Source organism: Urocitellus parryii, unplaced genomic scaffold, assembly GCF_045843805.1.
Source record: "Urocitellus parryii isolate mUroPar1 unplaced genomic scaffold, mUroPar1.hap1 Scaffold_83, whole genome shotgun sequence".
In the NCBI taxonomy this organism is placed as follows: domain Eukaryota; kingdom Metazoa; phylum Chordata; class Mammalia; order Rodentia; family Sciuridae; genus Urocitellus; species Urocitellus parryii.
In genome coordinates this window covers 103625-118348 of record NW_027554189.1, presented here as the reverse complement: position 1 = coordinate 118348, position 14724 = coordinate 103625, and the positions used below count along the sequence as shown (strand labels likewise).

Genomic DNA, 14724 nt, shown 5'->3' with positions numbered 1-14724 from the left:
TAAAGAGAAAGAACCAACAAACAAATGAAGAAAACTAAGGAGGGACTGAGGGTGGGAGAGAGGGAGGAGGAAGGGGAGGGAGGGAAGGAGGGGGAGAGGAGGGAAGTAAAGGGAGGAAAGAACAAGGAAGGGAGCCAGCGAAGGAGAGAGGGAAAGAGGGAACAAAGTAAGACTTCTGCACAGGGGGATTGATTCTAAAATTTATTTTATTCTGAAAAGCACTGTTGCAAGTCGAGTGGTTGGGGATAGATTGAAAGATGTGCAAATAAAGAAAACTGATTTTTATAAGTGCTTTGAAATCACTGTGAAAAATCTCATGTAGATTTAAGATCATTTTATGTAGAGAGAAATCCCCGGAGCAACAGACTGTACTGTTCTTCACTTCCATTAAAATAAGATACTGCTTCAGGATTCTGAATTTAGCAGCTGTTGGTATATGTGTCTCTTGCCACACTCATAAAGGTTTTTAATGTACAATAACATAGCATATAGCTCATCCCTTCTATGGCTGGATGCATTATTTATAATTAACTAACTTTGTACCATCTTCATGTGTAGAAGGAACAATAATTGGAGCTATCCATTTTTAGTTCACAGGAAACAAGACTCTCTTCATTTTTAATAGTGCCATTTACCTACCAACCTTTCTGCCAATGATTTGGATTGTTCATCCATGGCTTCTGTTTTATTTCAATGCACTCACATTTCACAAGTGTGAGAAGATGCCTGTTCAAGATGAATAACTTGAGAGCTCATTTGAGAATGCTGAGGGTTAGCACATCCACAGAGCTTCAGCCCAGATACATGGGGCAGAATTGAAAGTCCACAATGTCTGTACCTGGTTTCATTCATCTATAAATTCAGAATGATCATGTTGATGTTAACAAATCTGAAGATATAATGATTGGATGAAGCTTAAAATATCTGTCTGGCAGATGTTTGTGCACCAATTCTGCCTGAGTCATTTATTCCTTGCATCATGGGGCACTTTGGATCCATAGAATAAAATAGCCGTATCTGTACATTTTGTTCGGAGACACAGTCTGCTTATTTACTAAGTGTGTTTACTAAAACTAATTCCTAGGCTCAGCTCTGCAGAAAATGTAGACATTTCTGCAGACAGGCTCTTCTTTGCCCTAATTGTATTCTTCCATAAGGAGGATGGAGCCCAGGGGTTTCCTCCATCACAGGTCACATGGAGGGAGTATGCAGATATTCACAGGAGGTTCTGTTTCTGATTGTGAAAGACCTTTGTTTAGTAATAAATCTCAACAGGAGACAAAGCTTTATGTGAGCCCGCTTGTAAAAGTTCAACTCATTTTTAACAAAAGTATAGCACCTACAAAGAGGATGGCATTCTAATCATGACTTGAAGGATCTTCACGTAAGAGTACAGGAGTGAGCCAGGGAAAATAGTAAGCATTAAAAAAAAAGTTTAAGGGATGAATATAAGTAGAAACAATACAGTGCTAGTCATACAATTTGGCTTCAGAAATTAAGGAGTTATGTATACAGGAAATTAAGCATCTGGGTTGAGATCAGGATAATAAAAGAAATCTGATATTCAGAAAAATTGCAACTGGTAAATGGAGCTGATTGAGTATTGGGTATTGAAAAACAAGAAATACAATAAATACAGTTCCTGAAGGGCTGAAGCAAAAGCACTGGCCATTTGTACCTGGGTAGGTGTCCCACTACCACAGAAATGTATTCTTATCACGACTGAGCTGTTAATTGTGATAGTGTGGTGAGACTTGGATTGGGTCCTGTCATACTGTAATCTGGTATCTGTGAGCAGTTCCCAATGTCCAGTGTAAGAGGAAATCCCAAGCTCTGGAATTGCACAAGCATGTGAGAGTAACCAAGACGGGCTGCCTCCACCAGTTTGTAGATTTCTAAGGAAGGGTATTTCTCTTCATTTTATGAGTTTCCTTCTACTTGTTTATCCCATATTGCTCCTATTTATACTGCCTTTAAAATTATTTTCAATTGGTAAAGCTGATTCGTGGTTATTATTATTTTTGCCCTGGTCGGTTGCATCTGTGCTACTGAAGTTGTTTTCATATAGTAATATACGGTTTTGGCTTTGCTTTGCAATGACTGCAACCTCAGCCAGGTTGCCTGCGGGTTCCGAGAAAGTGGTCCTTCCCTCTCCAGCGCTGGCTCTTTCCTGAGGGTGAACCTTGTTATCACAAACGTCACTGGGATCATCACCTCATCTCCCATCATATATCGTCAACCCCATCCACCCGAGGCTCTGTTACACTTGTCCCCTTCGCTTAACCAAATGATCTCAACCCCAGCCCGGCGGGATCGTGGCACTCCCGCTCCCTCACTGCCCCCTCCTCCCGCCCGGCTCCTCAGAGCGCACAGCGGCCGCCACAGCCCAGAACCTCCGCGCCGCTTCCCCGCCGCCCTTGGCCCCGCCCCCGCTCCCGACCACGCCCCTCCGGCCCGCGTCGCCGCCGCTCCCCGCCCCAGGCCCCGCCCCCGGCCGCCGGCCCCCTTCGCGGTCTCTCGCCCTCCCTGGGCCGCGCGGCCGGAGCTGGCGCGGAGGAGCGGCGGTCGCAGTGTCGTCGCGGCCTGGCGACGCGGCTCCTGCTGGACCCGCTGCCCCGAGTGCGCCAGCCGCCCACGGTTGCCTGCAGCGGTCCGGGGCAGCCCCGGAGCGTCCGGGGTTCCCCGAGGGCGGGCGTGCCCGAGCGCCGCGGGGCGCGGGGTGCGGGCGCCGCGGAGGACCCCTGGCGCCGGCTCAGCCCGTCGGAGCGCGGGGTCCCTGCGGGGCCGGCTTCCGGCGCCGCGAAGTCCCCAACTCCCCGCCGCCGCGGCTGTTGGGGCCCAGCGCCGCCCCAGACCCGTCGCAGCCGCCGGAGGTAAGCGCACTGGGCCATCGGGGGGTCGCCCGCCCCGGACCTCCGGTCCTGGTCGGCGAGCCGCGAGCGCGGGCAGGGGTGACAGGTTGGTGGGACGCGAATTAGAAAATGCAACAGGCGGGGCGGGTCGGGAAACTCCTAGCGACAGCATCTCCTGCGGAGAGCAGACTTGCCCGAGACTGAAACTTGGTTAGCTCTAGCCGACTGGGGACGGCGCAGGCGGGCGGCAGGCAGCGCTGGCTCCGCGCGCCCTCTGCTGGCCCGTGCGGGGACGCTGGCGCAGGCCACAGGTGAGGCCGCCGCGCCGCCCTGGATGGCCTTCCTCCTGGAGGAGTGACCCTCTTACTTGTCCTCTTCCTCCTGCTCCCCCTTGGGAAGACTCCAGACCTTCAGCCAGAATAGCAACAAAAAAAGGCTCTTTCAAGGTTTACTGTTATGTCCCTGGGTTATTTGTAACCAAAATAACAAGAATGATAGCAGGATTCCTCTTTAACTGCATTTTAGTGAAAGCATTAAAAAAGAAAGGACTAAAGCAATGTATATATCACAGCTGCTTGTCATCGACTCACATTTGTTGGAATCCTTGTATGTGCATATAAGTCTAAGAAAAGAAATCACTTGATTGTATCTATCAATCACTTAGATTGTATATAATATTAGATTTTATTATAATTCTCAAGTTTCTATCAAGTGACTGTAGAGTATTTAAATCATTAGTTTGCTTTCACTTTCAGCTACCTGTAGCCTCAGACAATTGCTGTGTTTTGTTTTCCCCCCAGAAAGGAGAGTCATGAAAAAGGAAGAGAAAAGAGATGGCATGGTCACTGTTGATGAAAGGGGAGTTTTCTTTTCCCGTCGATGATTACTCCATGATTGGAAAAGATGTGCCTAGGTGGCTGAAGAGATTAGATTTTTATAGTTGTATTGATGAAGCTGATAGAAGAAGACATCAAAATGCTTTCCTGTGTCATATAGACTGATGAGTCAGTAAGCCTGGAAAAGACATTTGAAATGAAGGCAGGAGTTTGAATATTTTTAAACCACATGGGACTTTGAACACTTTTTGAACATGTTTTTATCCCCAAAATGGAAGAAGAAATAGTTCACAAACCAAGAAGTATAAAATATTGAAAGGAATAATCAGTGATTCCACTCATTCCAAGAATGTTAGTACTTTGCCATGGTCTTCAGTCAAACACACAGAAACAAGTCATACATGTGTGGTGAGTGTATCACCAGTGATGGCTTGCTGTGCTACAAATGACTCTTAATTTTAATTTTGGAGTGCTTTTTCTTTCTTGTACCATGTATGATTTGATTCTTCTGTTCAAATAGACTAATGTAAAGGAAGTAAACGCTGCATTTATAGTAATTTTGACTATTACCACTGTTCCTCTGTTACAGAAAAATTAGAGGCATTAATATTCCTTGAAATTTACTGGAACAGAACTGTGCCAGGGATACACATGTGCTATGTAAAATTTTCTCTTTTTGGCAAATGTACTTGCTTTGAATGAGCTGAATGTCAGCATAGAAGATTTTAAATTCAGTTTAATCAAGATCTTTAATATATGCTTTATATTAGCCAGATGGAAAACACATTAAACACCCTACTTGTTATGTATGCCTAAGGAAAGTATCTTCCCCATGGATCATGGGGTTAATGTTTACAGGACATTTCCTAATTTTAACATTCGTGGTGTTTGGTTTCTCTACTCTCGAAGAGTCTGTGAGTAATTACTCTGAATGGGCAGTTTTCACAGATGATATAGATCAGTTTAAGACACAGAAAGTGCAAGATTTCAGACCCAACCAAAAGCTGAGGAGAAGTATGCTTCATCCAAGTTTATATTTTGATGCTGGGGAAATCCAAGCAGTGAGACAACAGTCTCGCACAAGCCATTTGCATCTTTTTAGAGCTATCAGAAGTGCAGTGACAGTTATGCTGTCCAACCCAACATACTACCTACCTCCACCCAAGCATGCCGATTTTGCTGCCAAGTGGAATGAAATTTATGGTAACAATCTGCCTCCTTTAGCATTGTACTGTTTGTTATGTCCAGAAGACAAAGTTGCCTTTGAATTTGTCTTGGAATATATGGACCGGATGGTTAGCTACAAAGATTGGCTGGTTGAGAATGCACCAGGAGATGAGGTTCCAGTTGGCCATTCGTTAACAGGTTTTGCCACTGCCTTTGACTTTTTATATAACTTATTAGATAATCATCGAAGACAAAGATATCTGGAAAAAATATGGGTTATTACTGAGGAAATGTATGAATGCTCCAAGGTTCGCTCATGGGGCAAACAACTTCTCCATAACCATGAGGCTACCAATATGATAGCAGTACTCACAGGAGCCTTGGTTACTGGGGTAGATAAAGGATCTAAAGCAAATATATGGAAACAGGTTGTAGTAGATGTCATGGAAAAGACAATGTTTCTATTGAATCACATTGTTGATGGCTCTTTGGATGAAGGTGTGGCCTATGGAAGCTACACAGCTAAATCAGTCATGCAGTATGTTTTTTTGGCACAGCGCCATTTTAATATCAACAACTTGGATAATAACTGGTTAAAAATGCACTTTTGGTTCTACTATGCCACCCTTTTGCCAGGCTTCCAAAGAACTGTGGGTATAGCAGATTCTAATTATAATTGGTTTTATGGTCCAGAGAGTCAGCTAGTTTTCTTGGATAAGTTTATCTTAAAGAATGGAGCTGGAAATTGGTTAGCTCAGCAAATTAGAAAGCATCGACCTAAAGATGGACCCATGGTTCCATCCACTGCCCAAAGGTGGAGTACTCTCCACACAGAATACATCTGGTATGATCCACAACTAACCCCACAGCCCCCTGCTGACTATGGTACTGCAAAGATGCACACATTTCCTAACTGGGGAGTTGTCACTTATGGGGCTGGGCTGCCAAACACACAAACCACTACCTTTGTGTCCTTCAAATCTGGGAAGCTGGGGGGTCGAGCTGTGTATGACATAGTTCACTTTCAGCCATACTCCTGGATTGATGGGTGGAGAAGCTTTAATCCTGGACATGAACATCCGGATCAGAACTCATTTACATTTGCCCCCAATGGGCAAGTTTTTGTTTCTGAAGCTCTCTATGGACCAAAGTTGAGCCACCTTAACAATGTATTGGTGTTTGCTCCGTCACCCTCAAGCCAATGTAATAAGCCCTGGGAAGGCCAACTGGGAGAATGTGCACAGTGACTCATGTGGACTGGTGAGGAAGTTGGTGACTCAGCAGGGGAAATCATCACTGCTTCTCAACATGGGGAAATGATATTTGTGAGTGGGGAAGCGATATCTGCTTATTCTTCAGCAATGAGACTGAAAAGTGTGTATCGTGCTTTACTCCTCTTAAATTCTCAAACTCTGCTAGTTGTTGACCACATTGAGAGGCAAGAAGCTTCCCCGATAAATTCTGTCAGTGCCTTCTTTCATAACCTGGATATTGATTTTAAATACATCCCATATAGGTTTATGAATAGGTATAATGGTGCCATGATGGATGTATGGGATGCACACTACAAAATGTTCTGGTTTGATCACCGTGGCAATAGCCCCATGGCTAGTATACAGGAAGCAGAACAAGCAGCTGAATTTAAGAAATGGTGGACTCAGTTTGTTAATGTGACCTTTCAGATGGAATCCACAATCACAAGAATTGCATATGTCTTTTATGGGCCATATGTCAATGTTTCCAGCTGCAGATTCATTGATAATTCCAATTCTGGACTTCAGATTTCTCTCAATGTCAATAACACTGAACACGTTGTTTCCATTGTAACTGACTACCACAACCTGAAAACAAGATTCAATTACCTGGGATTTGGTGGCTTTGCCAATGTGGCTGACCAAGGCCAAATAACCCGATTTGGTTTGGGTACTCAAGCAATAGTACTGCCTGTAAGACAAGATAGAGCTATTTTCCCCTTTGGATTTAAGTTTAACATAGCAATTGGATTAATTTTGTGCATTAGTTTGGTGATTTTAACATTTCAATGGCGGTTTTACCTTTCTTTTAGAAAACTAATGCGTTGGATACTAATACTTGTTATTGCCTTGTGGGTTATTGAGCTTCTAGATGTGTGGAGCACTTGCACTCAGCCCATCTGTGCAAAATGGACAAGAACAGGAACTGAGACAAGCAAGAAGCCTGCGTCTTCCAAGGGGCACTACGTGGATCTTCCTGATGTTGTCATTACCTCACTTCCTGGTTCCGGAGCCAAAATACTTAAACAACTTTTTTTCAACAGTAGTGACTTTCTCTACATCAGAGTTCCTACAGCCTACATTGATATCCCTGAAACGGAATTTGAAATTGATTCATTTGTAGATGCTTGTGAATGGAAGGTATCAGATATCCACAGTGGGCATTTCCATTTACTTCGAGGCTGGTTGCAGTCTTTAGTCCAGGACACAAAACTACATTTACAAAACATCCATTTGCATGAGACCAGTAAGGGTAAACTGGCCCACTATTTTACAACAAATAAGGACAAGAAAAGAAAACTGAAAAGGAGAGAGTCTTTGCTGGAACAAAGAAGTAGAATGAAAGGCGCTTTTGACAGAGATGCTGAATATATTAGGGCTTTGAGGAGACACCTGGTCTATTACCCAAGTGCACGTCCTGTGCTTAGTTTAAGTAGCAGTAGCTGGACATTGAAGCTTCATTTTTTTCAGGAAGTATTAGGAGCTTCGATGAGGGCATTGTATATTGTAAGAGACCCTCGGGCATGGATTTATTCAATGCTGTACAGTAGTAAGCCAAGTCTTTACACTTTGAAGAATGTACCAGAGCACTTAGCAAAATTGTTTAAAATAGAGGGAGGTAAAGGCAAATGTAACTTAAATTCAGGCTATGCTTTTGAGTATGAACCATTGAAGAAAGAATTAGAAAATTCTGAATCAAACGCTGTCTCCTTATTGTCTCATTTATGGCTAGCAAATACAGCAGCAGCTTTGAGAATAAATACAGATTTGCTGCCTACCAGCTACCAGCTGGTCAAGTTTGAAGATATTGTTCATTTTCCTCAAAAAACTAGTGAAAGGATTTTTGCTTTTCTTGGGATTCCTTTGTCTCCTGCTAGTTTAAACCAAATATTGTTTGCCACTTCCACAAACCTTTTTTACCTTCCATATGAAGGAGAAATATCACCAACTAATACTAATGTTTGGAAACAAAACTTGCCTAGAGATGAAATTAAACTAATTGAAAACATCTGCTGGACACTGATGGACCGACTAGGATATCCAAAGTTTATGGACTAAATGCTGCAGGTCAGCAGAAATTTGCACTAATGCTTCCCCACCCGCTTTGTGGATATGGACTAGAAGAGTTTGTTTATTCTTGTATTGTGGGTGTGGGTGTGGGTGTGGGTGTGTGTACTTTTATTTGCACAGAGAGATTATTTAAAAAATAGGCACCATATTTGGCCTAGCAGGATTTATTTTTATGTTACCACTTTCCTTGCTTTTGTTTCTGAATTTTTTTTCTGCTAAAATATTTCTGCTTCAGAAGTTAGATGAAATTATATCATGGGCTTCCGGGAAGATGGGAAGATTTTAAAGGATTTTGTTTAACTTGCCTTCTTCTGTAACTGTGCTAATCTATCTGGGGACCTCATACACTACTAAAGGCCTTGCAGTTGCTGCTTTACCCAAGCATCTCTTCCTTTCAAGATGGACTACAAAAGTTCCTTATCTTTTTGAAAAGGTCTTTTAACACACTTATCTTGCACAAAGAAAAAGAAAAAAAAAGTGAATTCCTTTTACTTTATATAACACTCAGTGATATCACTGGAGAAATGGCGTTAAGTTCCTATCAGAACTATAGGATTCCTTCTGGAAATGCAGATGGAAATACAGAATAAAGACTTTTTTTTTTTAAGTCAGAAATAGTAACCTGGAAAGTTTCCTTAAATTTTTTTACTTACAAATAACAAGAAATAAGTCTGAACAGTCTGAGTGCTGAGGGCTGGTTTTTTAGATATGCTTGTCCGTTTAAAAGTCTCTTTTTTACTTCCTGAAACTACAGCTGTTTGCCATTACACTATTCCCACCCTGTCCTTTTTGTCACTGTCCAGCAAAACAGTCAGTAGGTACTAATTGCTGACCTCCCCGTATTTGTGGAGTTTTCCTTTTTTTTTTTTTTGATGATTAATTTTGCATTAAAGACTGACACAGAATCAAATTTATTTTTTTTTGTGGAATTACCACTGTATGAGTCAAAGAAAGCCGTGCCACTGCTGCCAGTGTTTTCTTAGATTGGAGACAGAGCTGGAAAACTGCCTGACTTTTCTTGCTTCCTTTTGAGTGAGTTTACAGACCGCCAGTGTCTGCAGAATTGAAGGCAAATGGGAGATGATGTCAGAGGCATCTGTTTCTTTTACCATCTGCATCTTATTATAAATGTAGTCAACATCAAATGTGGTTCATTTTCCTTTGCTGGGTTCTGAAATCAAAATGCTATGCCATTATAAGCCAGTGGAGTAATTACAATGTATTGGATGAAAACTATCAGGCAGTGTGGAGACTTGATGAAAATCTTTGTACAGATTGCAGTCTTCTTCCTGATGCTTCAAACTACAAACTGGAGTTCCTTCAAGCTCTCTAACACTTAGAGTCTGTCATTCTGACCTAGATAAAAGTGGTTCTGTCTCAGTAGTTTGTTATTATGTCAAAATGTGCCTCCAAAGTGATAAAGCTGTGGATATGTTACTTTCCAGCTAAATCTTAACTTGGCTATCATTTTCCTTCCATTTTGATATCAGACTGCTCCCCTCCTCCACATTTACTTCCCATGAAGTAATTAATGAATAAAATTACATTAATTTAAGTTAAAAGGGCACTGAAGACTTAAATCTACACTATTATTATTAAGGAAGATTATTCTATCTCAGGGTCAATCAGCAAACATTTAAAATTGCTACATGGATAACACTGTTTCCATTATTGCTCAGAGTCTCAGTGTTTGCTTTCAATTCCCAGGATGTGTGATCTCAAATCAGATCAAATAGAAAGGCTCCAGGTTGGAAGTTGTATTAGGTCTGACTAATGTAAGAATTATAAATGAGTGCAGGTATCAGAGAAGACAGCAGAAGCCACCCCTGCTGTTTTTGAACGTATGGAAATGCCTGCACCAGCAGAAGAGAGTTAAATGGAACATGTGGAGGAATGGGGAAAGAAGAAATGTAAAATGAAAGAGTAATTCTGAGGATTAATATGGGAATATATGGTGGCAAAAGAAAGGAGGTTTACCCAAATGGTCTTCAAAGTGGACCATACCATTCATCCTAACAGCAATTTAGACTTACCTGTCTCTATCCTCATTCATTCCCACTCCAGAGGAAAAATTTAGTTGCAAGCCCCACTACTTAGGTAACCAATGTAGAAAGTTGCTTTACTTGCAAATTCTCCTGCACAGGGAAGGGGATGACACACTCATTGGGTGTGTGTGCACACACATGCTCATGCTTCTGCCTTATAACCTGAATACCTAAGGTGAGTGATTCTCCTAGTACACCCTCAGGTTCTGCATCACAAGGTAATCCAGGAAAAATTTAAGTTGCCTGTACATGTACTTTTACTCATCTTGCAAATAAGATGAAACACTTGTTGGAAAACCTATATAAAATGTCCTATATGTAAAAGCCACCCCTTCATTCATTTCCTAAATTTAGACCTAATTGGGGATAATCTACATAGCAATATTTTATTCAAAATAATCGCAATGAAATTTTGAAAAGATGTTTTGCTGCCAAAAGTAAAGTAACAAATGTAATGATAATTTGGCTTTCAAAGTTGGAAAATGACAGAATTTTCTTAGGATGAAATATAAAGGCCACATCTAAAGTTGAATGTACCACAGTGAAAAATCCAAACAGGATAGGAAATAGAATCTTCTCAGGAGAAGGAAGCTAAATCTGAATGTGCTTCAATTTATATTTTAAAATTCAGATTTTATCAAGAATATGACATGACACAAGACCACATATATACTGTGCCTAGATTTCAAAATATTAGAAATTTGATTATTTTTAAAAATAATTGATAAATGCCTGGCAAGAATAGGATCATTTTTATTTATGTCAAATTTCAAGGAATATAAGAGGAATTTCCACATTGCCTGCTGCAAATATATTCAAAGAAGCACTCCCCTCCTACATACAAGCATGTCTTAATAATTCCCCTTTATAAACTTGTTACCCCTCTTGTTGCCACTTATTTTTTTATTTTGTTCTTTTTAGTTATACGTGACAGTAGAATGTAATCTGACGTGTCATACATACATGGAGAATAACTTCCCATTCTTGTGTTTGTACATGATGTCTGCCACTTATTTTTGATTGGCAACATTGATAAGCAGAGAACTTCATGCATTATTAAAGATCCTAAACAGTCTTCATATATAAAGTATATCACATTTACTTTCTACAAGTGAGTAAAAAATAATAACTTTCAAATTTCAATGCTGCTTGACTTCATTAACTTTGGTCATAATTAGAAAAGTTTTCACTGATTAGGAAAAAATGTAAATAGAAGGCAGTATGTTGTACCATCACTTTCAGGATGTTTAAGATATATCAAGGTATTGGATTTTTTTTTCTTATTTATATGTTAACCAAATTAATGTGTCTGACTAGCCATCATTTCACTATATTTTGGCAGAAAAATTATCCAAATAACTTTTGAGGCCCAAAAGGTACTGGATTTTGCACAGAGCATGTTAGATACTTTAAAAATGACAAATTCTAACATTTTAAAAAGTTGTAGATTCTTGAGCTGTAATGTATATGGATTTATATTATGTTTAACCCAAGTAACATGTTTAATTGAATCTGATTCCAAAGGTGATTTTCAGCTAAATCTTTCAAACCATGAGAATTTTTGTTTTTATTTTCTTTCACACCTTATCTAGTTAGGTAGCAACAAAACAAAACAAACAACAAGAAAATACAAACCTAAAAAGGAAACAGACTGAAGGTCATTAACTAGTTTGTCAGGTCTCTATGTATAGAAGTCTCATTTATTAATCTAAAAATAAAAATCTAAAAGCAATGTGAGTATAATTAAGATAATTTGCCATACTCCCCTTCTTTATGTCTTTGGGTAGTAGTGTTAGGATTTACTATGGAGTGAAAAGATGCAGAAGTTGGAAAATGCAGGACAAGTTTAATATAGATACACAGTCCCACAATGTATCCAGTAAACAAGAACTCCACCCCTACCCTACCCTGATGGCAAGCCTTTACCTTTGTTCCCTAACAATCCTAAGTCCTGGCTCTTCAACTTTAAATGTCAAGAATATGCCCGTACTAAGCGCCCGTGCTCTACGTCTGCCCCTCTGTTTCCCGCTACACACTGTAAGATCTTTATTCAGGCATGATATTGCCAAAAAGAAGAAACATCTCACAAATTACCTGAAGCATATTAAACAATGCCTCAAGTAATAAGCGCAACGAAATCTTTTGAAAAATACAAGATCTGCCATGAGTTAATCACTTAATATGTGTTACACATTGAATTATAAGGTTTGTATGTATCTTATTACATACAATCTGCACAGCTCTATGTAGTACTTATTTTACATATACATTTGAAACTCATGACAAGTAGTTTATCCAAATTAAATCCACTGATAAGTACTTTGACAGAGATTTATGCAGTTTTTCCAATTCCAAAAATCTGAAGAAATCTTCCCTGTATTTATCATTCATGCATTAATTCTCTAATTCATGCATATCAGCTGTCAAGGTATTGATTACATGAGGGAAGAACACAAATGTTGGTTGACTATGAACCTGCCTGGTGAGAAATAGGCAATTGCTCCAAGACTTCAGAACTATCAGAAATTCATCAAGAGAGAGAAGAGGGGTAGTTATGACCACCCAAGGAAAGTGGTATCTGTTCTGTAGTGGGTTTGGTTCATTTCCTTATTTCTGAAACAAGGTAGTTATGAGTAAAGAATACTTTAATGATTTAGAGGAAGTTATGACTGGTATATTTGAATAGAGGCCCCCAGTTTTTTTCTGGCTTATGCTTTTACTATTTGTCAGAGCATATCCCACCAATGAGTAGCCCTTCCAAAGAGATTGAGAGTTGTCCATAAATACTAATATAGCAAAACCACTGACATTCTTACTTGACTGCTCCAACCCACTACAAGAAAAAAAAAATTATGTCTATAATCAAATATTAAGGGATGCCCTGAAGAGGAAGAGATACTTGAGTGTGGTCTGACAGACTGTGTGTGTGTGTGTGTGTGTGTGTGTGTGTGTGTGTCTTTGCTAGTGATGGCAGTAAGAAGAATAACTCAGTGCCTTTGACCCAGGCTTCAGCAATTTTTATTTTCCTCTCCTCTCCACCAAAACCTCACCACCCCAAGTGCCTCCAGCTCCACAGTGCTAGACAACTCTCAATCCAGAGGATGCTTTCATGGCCTTACGACAATGGAGCTGACACTTCTGCTAGGGACCATAAAGGAAGTCTTTCTTCTTTTTACAAAGTTCCTAGTATAAAGGAACAAGTGGAAGTTAATGTTCCCATCAATTCCATGACTTCAGGGTCATCCAAACACATTCACATGGAGTCAGTTTTAGGGTGAGCCCCCCCGCCAACTTATTGCTCTTTCCCCTGCATTATAAACAATGCCAGAGAGAAAGAGGAGAAGGGCAATGAGAGAATGAAGGAAGGAAAAATGGAGGAAATAGGGGAAGAAAATATTGAAGGGAGAGAGGAAGGGAGGGAGGGAGGGGAAAGGGGAGATGCTCAGGAAGAATCATTACTATAAAGGTTGTGTTATGGTCTAAACTAAAAGAATGAATTTTAGTGAGATAAAACTTGATTAAAAAGAAAAGTTATAATCTGACTCCAGTCATTCCATAACACATTGCAATTATTCTATTTTATGTTGTTTCTCTATTTCTGTATTACCCTGACTACAGAGATGAATCTAATTTTTCTTTCAAGTGTGTTAATATTGATATAAAATTTAACTTTTATGTGACTTGGCTTCTCAAATATTCTAGATATGAAGTGCTCTTCCATGTGTTGTCTTTCTTTTTCTGAGCATGGGATGGGCATTGTTCTTAATCATTTAAGGAGAATAACCTGTATGCTCATGAGAAGTCCTTGATGCCCGGCCTTCCCCTTGTGGAAGTCAGTTCAGCTTCCATTGCTGTCACTTTCCTTAGTTACTAAATGAGCAGTAGAAGCTCTAATCCCTGCTTTAAAATCTGTCACCTTTCTATAAGCAAGCTTGCCTTATTCATGATATGCAGAAATTCTCCAGAACTTGGTATATGATGGTGAAAGATTACTGTTGAATTTTGTTGGTGTTTGTTGTTTTAATTATATATCATTTATTTATTCCTCTATTTTGTTCAGAAGATTAATTTTGTTTTAGATTTGTTCAAGTTATGTGAAAATGTTAAATATGTCTCTTTTATATTTACTGAGCTATTTTAATTTGATGCTTTACTACAACATTTCACAAAACTCTGAAGAGGGATTTATAAGCACAGGGAAGACAACCAGGAAGGGATGAAATTACTTTCATAAGGTACTCATTAAAAGTTTGTATAAAGAATACAGATAATAAAAGTTAATCTCACACAAAACAGATAGTTTTTACTGTTAATTGTCAGACATTAATCTGAGCACCCTGGCTACTCCAGCACTAGCAAGAACACAGTGTGCTACACCTGGCTCATGTGCCCCTGATAACGAGTACTCGTTTCTCTCTAGGCTTACCAAACTGCAGTGTACACACATACAGTTATTCCTTTTCCCCAACAATATGTACAAAACTATCTAAAATACCTCACT

General features: G+C 40.0%; 1 pseudogene; it reads left to right on the top strand.

The window, feature by feature from the left end:
• Positions 1-2774: 2774 nt before the first annotated feature.
• Positions 2775-8211, top strand: LOC144252998 (dermatan-sulfate epimerase-like protein; annotated as a pseudogene).
• Positions 8212-14724: the final 6513 nt, after the last annotated feature.